The 6571-nt window shown below is 35.4% G+C and overlaps 1 non-coding gene across 1 annotated transcript; it reads left to right on the forward strand.

Moving 5' to 3' along the window:
• Positions 1–3044: 3044 nt before the first annotated feature.
• On the forward strand, positions 3045–3150 carry LOC140876725 (small nucleolar RNA R71). Its single transcript, XR_012148962.1, has one exon. It is a non-coding gene; the product is annotated as a small nucleolar RNA R71 (small nucleolar RNA).
• Positions 3151–6571: the final 3421 nt, after the last annotated feature.

Below are 6571 nucleotides of genomic sequence, written 5' to 3' on the forward strand. Positions count from 1 at the left end.
CGGTTGGCATAGTAAATCGCCCGAAACATCTTGTCTCCTCTTTGCCCCAAAACTGCTCCTACCACATAATCGCTGGCATCACACATCACTTCAAATGGTTCTTTCCAATCAGGCACAATCATAATCGGCACAGAAATAAGTGCCTCTTTGATTTTCGTGAATGCCTGCAAACACGCATCATAAAAAAAATAAAAGATGTATATTTTTCTAATAAATTACACAAAGGTTTAGTAATTTTAGAAAAATCTCTAAAAAAGCGACGATAAAACTCGGCGTGTCCCAAGAAACTTCTAATGGCTTTCACATTATTTGATGGTGGAAGTTTTTCAATCGCAAACACTTTTGCTCGATTCACCTCAAGCCCATTAGATGACACCTTATGTCCAAGTACTATTCCCTCTTGCACCATGAAGTGACATTTTTCCCAGTTAAGCACTAGATTTTTCTCTTGACAATGCTGCAAAACAAGGGTCAGATTGTGCAAACAATGATCAAACGAAGACCCAAATACAGAAAAATCATCCATAAAAATTTCCATAACTTCTTCCACCATGTCAGAAAAATTGCCATCATGCACTGCTGAAAAGTAGCCGGTGCATTACACAAACCAAATGACATTCTCCTAAAAGCATAAGTACCATAGCGACATGTGAAAGTTGTTTTCTCTTGATCCTCTTGCGCTATAGCAATTTGATTGTAGCCAGAATAACCATCTAAATAGCAGTAATGTTTATAACCTGCCAACATGTCAAGCATTTGATCAATAAAAGAGAGAAAAATGATCTTTCCTAGTAGCCTTATTCAACCTTCTATAATCAATACAAACTCTCCAACTAGTAACAGTACGAGTTGAGATCAACTTGTTTTTATCATTTTTTACCACAGTCATAGCTCCCTTTTTCGGCACAACCTGTATTGGCGACACCCAAGAACTGTCAGATATAGCATAAATAATACCAACATTCAATAATTTTAACACCTCAGCTTTTACTACTTCTTTCATCGCAGGATTTAACCTACTTTGATGATCAACATAAGGACTATACGATTCCTCCATTAAAATCTTATGCATGCAAATGTTGGGACTAATTCCTTTGATATCAGAAATTGACCAAACCAAAACAGATTTAAATTTTCTCAAAACTCTTAATAATTTATCCTTTTCATCATGAGTAAGAGAGGATAAAATAATTACCGAGTTAGTAAAATTTTCTCCAAAAAATGCATAACATAAATGACCTGGCAGTTCTTTCAATTCAGGAGTAGAAGAAACTGGTACCTCTCTGCTGACTTCCTCAGGCAATGCTTCAATTTTGTCTTGGCCATTTTTTTCTTTGGCAAACTTTCAAGAGAAAAAATTTGCTCTCTAAGTTCCCAATCATCACCATCCACTTGATTTATGGAATTAATCAGGCACCTAGCCAATGCGTCCTCCAACTCCATTCCTGCACAAAAATTATTTTCATGAGAATCAGATGAATCAATGCGATTACAAGAATGTACCTCATCTTGGTATTTCATGTTTTTATAGATATTGAAGGTGACAGCTCCACCACCAACTCGTAGAGTTAATTCACCCTCTTGCACATCAATTAACGCTCTGCCAGTCGCCAAGAATGGTCTCCCCAAAATTAGAGGGATATCTTGATCTTCTTCCATATCAAGCACTACAAAGTCAGCAGGAAAAATAAATTTATCTACTTTTACCAAAACATCTTCCACAACTCCTCGAGGATATGTCAAAGAACGTTCTGCCAATTGCAGAGTAATCGTGGTTGGTTTCACATCGCCAAGCTCCAACGACCTGAAAATAGACAAAGGCATTAAATTAATACTTGCACCTAAATCACATAAAACTCTATTAACAATCGCACCACCAATAATACAAGGAATAGTAACTCCCTGGATCTTTCAATTTCTGTGGAAGTTTCTTTTGCAGGATGGCGCTGCACTCCTTTGTCAACTTCACTATTTCAAACTCTTCAAGCTTTCTCTTCCTCGCCATCACATCCTTCATGAATTTTGCATAGTGTGGCATCTGCTCCAAAGCATCAGCGAATGGAATATTAATATGAATTTTCTTGAAGATGTCAAGAAACTTAGAAAACTTCTCATCCAACGCTTTCTTCTTGAACCGCAGAGGATATGGCAAAATAGCTTTTGGCACAGGCGGTTTCTCAGGCACAACTGCAGACTTGCTGGAATTTTTGCTATCAGAATTTTCGGATTCCACCACAATCTCTTCAACTTCCTCATCATCCACCGCCTTTGGGTTATCAGTCCCATGTTCTTTACCACTTCTAAGAGTAACAGCCTTGCATTGCTCCCTAAGATTAACCTCAGTGTTTCTAGAAAACACACCCCTCTATTGATTATTCAATGCATTCGCCAATTGACCAATTTGTGTTTCAATATTTTTCATAGAAGCGCTCACATTGGTCAAGTGCGTCTCCATACTATCCAACTTATTCTCATTCATCTTAAATCTTGTGGAAGACTCTGAAATAAAATTATGCATCAAATCTTCCAAAGATGTCTTACCCTCACCATTCTGAGTATTGAAACCCGGTGGAGGATTCAACACATTATTATCATTTGCATAGGAAAAATTCTCAGGATTACGCAAACTAGGATGATACTGATTGGGTACAGGATTACCTCGATAGTTGTTGTAATTCCTGTTGTTCACATATTGAGCTTGCTCTACACACTCAAATCCATCAGCAAAATTTACTGCAGTCGCCAGTGATGCTGTCTCAGTAGAACTTTGATTCCCTTTGGTCACTGCAGCCAACTATGTAGAAATAGTAGCCATCTGAGCAGTCAAAGCAGTGAATGCATCAACCTTATGAATTCCAACAGGCTTCCTTATTGCAGATCTCTCACTCGGCCACTGATAACTATTAACAGTCATTTGCTCAAGCATCTCATAAGCTTCAGCAGGAAATTTAGCGAATATCGAACCTCCAGCCGTAACATCCACAAAAATACGAGTTGGCCCATTCAAACCATTTTAGAATAACTCAATCTGTTCTCAGTCTGGAAAATAATGGTTAGGACACTTCCTAAGCAATTCCTTGTACCGCTCCCAAGCTTCATACAGTATCTCATAATCTTGCTGTTTGAAAGTAGTGATCTCAATTTTTAGCTGGGCAGATTTGGCAGGCGGAAAGTACTTAGCCAGAAATTTAGATGCCACGTCTTCCCATGTAGTGATGCTCAAAAGAGGTAATGACTGCAACCAACTGCGAGCATTGTCCCTAAGAGAGAACGGGAACAGTCGTAGTCTGATGATGTCTTCAGTAACACCATGAATCTTCAGTAGCTGCACCCCTGAACTGATTCTGCTACACCATATTAATCAAAGCTGGCTTCAACTCAAAATTATTTGCTGTGATGTTCTGCCGAGCTATTCCAGAATAAAGATTATTGATCACCGGTCGAAAGTGATCTCTGATTGGCACCGGAGCATTATTGACAACTCTTTCCCTTTCTTTAGTCATTTGTTGCAACTCTTCTCTTCTAGCTTTTCTCAAAGCTTTAGCAGTTTTCTCGATTTTCGGATCAAAGAGAAGTGAATCGTAATTTTGACTTTTTCGCATAAACTGCATAGACAGAAAAAATTTAAAATTAAAACTAACAAAATAAAATAAAATGCTCTAAATCAAAATTAAGACTAATTAGCACAATTTTAAAAAAATCAAATAAAATTCAATCCCCGGCAACGACGCCAAAAACTTGTTGCGTGTTTTCGCTCGCAAGCGCGCGATGTCAAGTTATAATATAGGAATTAAGTCCAAGTCGATCTCATGGAGAATGACTAAATGATATTATATCAAATATTTGCAACTAATAAAATCCTAATCCTATGTAGAGCTACGAAAATGGTTAGATTTTAATAAAACTAAAATTTGCAAGAAATAAAATTAAATAACCACGAGTTCACGAGATGAAAATTCAATAAGCGATGAATGCTAGAAGTTTGACTTCACTTGACTTTCCACCACAATTTATTTCTAATGATTGTTTAATTATAAATTTTTCTAGTTTATTAGCCAAAAATTCCTATTATTTTCTACTACATTTCCCGAGTGTCAAGCAGAAATTCGTATTCAATAGCCAACTTAATATGTCTATCTAAGTTCAACTATTAAATCCGGTAAATGGCACAAGAATTCATCTAGTAACTTCTATGGAGTTATATGCATCTCGAACAATATAAACACCAAAGATGTATTTTCCTATGTCGTATTTAAAATCTCCTCTTTCGAGTGATAGACTCTAAATAAATTATCATTCAATCTATGGCCAGTAAATTGAAAGCATTAAAATCAAGAAAACACAAATAAACTGTGCGAAGAATTCAAATATATAAATCAAAATATCTCAATCATGGTTTCCAGTCAAGATTCGTCTATCTCTAGACTAAGAAATTAGTTCATAACGCAATTCAAAATCAAATAAGACATGTTCTTCAAATAATCCATCAAACTAAAAAAATAGAGTTCAAAAGAAAACTATAACGAAGTAGAATTAAGCTTTTCCGTCGCCGGATGCCGCCGTCTTCGGTCTTCGTACCAAATTCTCGAGCTCTTGTTTTCTCCAACAATCTTCTAAAGTCGATTGATTACTGCCAAATTTTTTAATCCTCTCTTCTCTCCCTAAATTTCTCTTTTTATTCCAAGCCCATAAAATCCCATCAATCTTGAACGTAAAGATTTTCCAAAAAACCTGATCTAATTCCCAAAATACGCAGATATGCAAAATATCCCAATTTCCGCAGATGCACTAAAGTAAGCGCAAATGCGGCTCCATTCGTTCTTAGGTTTCTGTACATCTACCGTATATGCATGAACTTTTTCCGCATATGCAGTCCTTGTTTCTTTATTTCCCTGGCTTTTCACGATTCTGCACCAATTTGTACCGCATATGCGCTCTTTTTCCTTCCAAGTTTCTGGATTTTGCCGCATATGCACCTAATTTACCGCATCTGCGCCTTTGAATCTCTCAATTCTCTGCCTTCTTCCGCTTATGCATGGAATTTTCGTGCATATGCGGCTCCTTCATGTAAATTCTTCTTATTTTCATCTCTAAATTTACCAATTCATAATCCTCCTACATACACAAAAACAACAACGAAATCGCATAAATCTGCTCGAACAATGCAAAATTCAATTCAAATCATAACCAAATTAAGTGCATAAAATGCACTTATCAAGTTGCGACCGGGGGAAGACCAAGTCGTGTCCAACATATACAAGTTGTGAGGTTATCAACTAGTGATTGATCATGTGGTAAATGAACAATTTTTGGCATCTAATGTTCTCAGGCTATTAGATCTGTCATTTCTTGAAATCTCTTTTCTGATTCAAAATCGCGGTATAACGTGTATCCTCCCCTGAAAAATTAGCCGATCAAGATTTGCGAATTATTCTTGATAATTCGTAGAAGTGCGTTCGATTGATTCAATATCGATGAATCTAGAAAAGCGACATTTTTTCGAATACGCTTTTTTGATACAGAAGTACGTTTTTTTAACTGCCTTTTAAATTAAAATTAAGATGGCTCGGTAACAAACCGCTTCTTCCAACGTGCTCCCCATTCGTTCCGCTCGCAATAACACCGCGAAATGACACTTGTTAGATCTCACAACACTCGCACGCAGTCATGGTACAACATATCAAAGTACCTCGCAACGTACAACACTCTTGCAGATGAATGATATTGTGATCCACCTACCTTTGTGTTGCACCACAACTTGGTTAGACGTGAAAGAAGAAGAGGCGGTAGAGATACAACAACTCGAGTGAGAAACAATATGGTTAGACTGGGAGTTAGGGTGAGACAATGACGGGGAACTAATAGTTTCGCAAATTTTAATTTCTCGCTTTCATTCTTTCATGCTATATATATATATATATATATATATATATATATATATATATTATTGACGAATTAATTTTCATATTTTTTTTATTTCAGAAACGTCGGATGAATATGATCTGAGGATTGCAACGAGTGTGTGGTATTATTGATAATAATGTATTTATTATGTTTTTTTATAATAATATGTGTTTGGTATTGTTGGTAGTAAAGTATTTATGTATGGTTTTTAATTAAATTAATATATGTATTTGGTATTATTTGTACACGTGTTTTGTTCAAATTTTCGTTATTTATAATTTATAATATAATATATATAAAAATGATATTGATAAAAATATATATTATATATATATTATATATATTTTCATATAAAATAAATTTTAAATTTATTTATTCTTTAAATGATTAATAAAAAACCAAATATATTGTAATTATATATCATAAATAATTAATAAATTTAAACTATTACTCATGTAGATTACACAATACAAATTAAACAATTAAATATTTAAATAACATTACATGACGACAATACATATCACGACACGTGGTTGCAATTACAAGTATGCAGATGATCATATGTTCCATAACCGGGTAGTCTACATCTACGCAAACCTCTACGCGGTACAAAAACTTCAGGATTATTTTGAACTCTTATAGGGATATCATCATTTTCTTCGCTGCT

Source organism: Henckelia pumila, chromosome 1 (assembly GCF_033568475.1).
Source record: "Henckelia pumila isolate YLH828 chromosome 1, ASM3356847v2, whole genome shotgun sequence".
Classification (NCBI taxonomy): Eukaryota; Viridiplantae; Streptophyta; class Magnoliopsida; order Lamiales; family Gesneriaceae; genus Henckelia; species Henckelia pumila.